This window comes from Pongo abelii, chromosome 1 (genome assembly GCF_028885655.2).
Source record: "Pongo abelii isolate AG06213 chromosome 1, NHGRI_mPonAbe1-v2.0_pri, whole genome shotgun sequence".
NCBI classification, from domain to species: domain Eukaryota; kingdom Metazoa; phylum Chordata; class Mammalia; order Primates; family Hominidae; genus Pongo; species Pongo abelii.
Genome location: NC_071985.2, coordinates 64,328,609 through 64,331,053, shown reverse-complemented (window position 1 = coordinate 64,331,053; position 2,445 = coordinate 64,328,609).

Genomic DNA, 2,445 nt, shown 5'->3' with positions numbered 1-2,445 from the left:
CCACAACGCTTACAGTCCCAGAAGAGGAGAGAGTCTTTCTTTCTCCCAGGATTGGTCTGTTTCAATCTCTGAAAAGGACTCTGATTGGTCTTGCTTGGATCCTTTGCTGGCCCTGTAACCAATTAATGCTTAAGGTTAGTAGGGTTCACTGACTGGCTGGTTTGGGTGGGAATCCTCGATTGATAGCCCTTTATGGAAAGGTGTAGGTACCAAAAACAAAAGTGGTTCTGTTATCAGAAGCATTAGACTATGGATCTTACTGCAGCTAGACCCATGGATGTATAGTCAGGTGTCACTTAACAACGGGAATATGTTCTGAGAAACGTGTCATTATGTTAACATCATAGAATATCCTTACACAAACCTAGATGGTGTACTAGATGCCCTACTATACACCTAGGGCATATGGTATGGCCTGTTGCTGGTAGGGTGCAAACCTGTACAGCATGTTACAGTACTGAGTTCTGTAGGCAATTGTAACACTATGGTAAATACTTGTGTACCTAAACTATCTAAACATCGAACAGGTAGTGCTGTGCAAAGGAGGTCACCATGGCTACAATGTCACTAGGCCTTAAGAATTTTTCAGTTCCAATATAATTTTATGAGACCATAGTCATATGTATAGCCCAACATTGACTGAAATGGTGTTATGCAGCACATGACTGTATTAAATCCCAGGTAGGCTCTTTCCTAGTTTGCAAAGTTAATTTTATTCAAATACAGCTTTAGGCCAGGTGCAGTGGCTCATGCCTATAATCCCAGAATTTTGGGAGGATTGCTTGAGCCCAGGAATTTGAGACCAGCCTGGGCAACATGGTGAAACCCCGTCTCTACAAAATATAATAATAATAATAATAAATAATTTAAAAATTAGCCTGGCATAGTGGCATGCTTCAATGGTCTCACCTACTTGGGAGGCTGAGGTGGGAGAATCTCCTGAGCCCAGGAAGTCGAGGCTGTAGTGAGCCGTGATCACGCCACTGCACTCCAACCTGGGCGACAGAGACCCTGTCTCAAAAAAAACAAGAAACAAAACAAACAAAAACCAAAACAAAAGCAAGAAAACAAATACAGCTTTAGTTTACCAGAGGAGTTAAGAGTACTGGTTCTGGTGCCAGATTGCCTAGTGTATGTCCAGGTTCTGTCACTTACTAGCTGTGGGATTTTCCTCATTTGTAAAATGGGTATGAAAATAGTACCTATTGCCCATCAATAGTGGATTAGATAAAGAAAATGTGGAACATACACATCATAGAATACGCAACCATAAAAAAGAATGAAATCATGTCCTTTCAGCAATATGGATGGAGGGGGAAGCAAACTAACACAAGAATGGAAAACCAAATACTATAAGTTGTTACTTATAAGTGGGAGCTAAACATTGAGCATGCATAGCCATAAACATGGGAACAATAGACACTGTGGTCTACTTTGGGGGGGGGGGCACGTGAATTGAAAAACTACCTATTGGGTATTATGCTCACTGCCTGGTTGCAATATACCCTTGTAATAAAACTGCAGATATACCCCCCCATATCTAAAATAAAACTTGACATTACAAAAAAAGAAATGTAGGTTAAAAAATAGTATCTGCTTCGTAGAAGTTGTGATTAATACATGAATTAATATCTGTAATGAGTTTAGTATATTGTCTGGTACATAATACATCATTATTTTTCCATTTATTTAATTTTTATTGTTTTAGCCCTTTGCATATATCAGTTTGATAAAATTTTAATTTAAAAGGTGAGAAATTAGACCTATTGAATGTATACTGCTTTTTCCAGACTCTAGCTGGAATAGGGTATGGGTTATAAGAGCTGTAGTTTATTTGTTTTTTTTGTTTGTTTTCATTTCAGTGGGTTTTTGGGGAACAGGTGGTATTTGGTTACATGAATAAGTTCTTTAGCAGTGACTTCAGAAGTCTTTAGCAGTGACTTCTGAGATTTTGGTGCACCCACTGCCCGAGCAGTGTAAACTGTACCCAATGTGTAGTCTTTTATCCGCACCCCTGCTCCCACCCTTTTCCCTCAAGTCCCCAAAGTCCATTTTATCATTCTTATGCCTTTGGATCCTCATAGCTTAGCTCCCACTTATGAGTGAGAACATAAAATATTTGATTTTTGATTCCTGAGTTATGTCACTTAGAATAATGGTCTCCAATTCCATCCAGGTTGCTGCAGATGCCATTATTTCATTCCTTTTTATGCTTGAGTAGTATTCCATGGTATGTGTATATGTATATATATATATCTATCACATTTTCTTTATCCACTTGTTGACTGATGGGCATTCAGGCTGGTTCCGTAGTTTTGCATTTGTGAATTGTGCTGCTAAAAACATGCGTGTGCAAGTATCTTTTTTGTATAATGACTTCTTTTCCTCTGGGTAGATACCCAGTAGTGGGATTGCTGGATCAAATGGTAGTTCTACTTTTAGTTC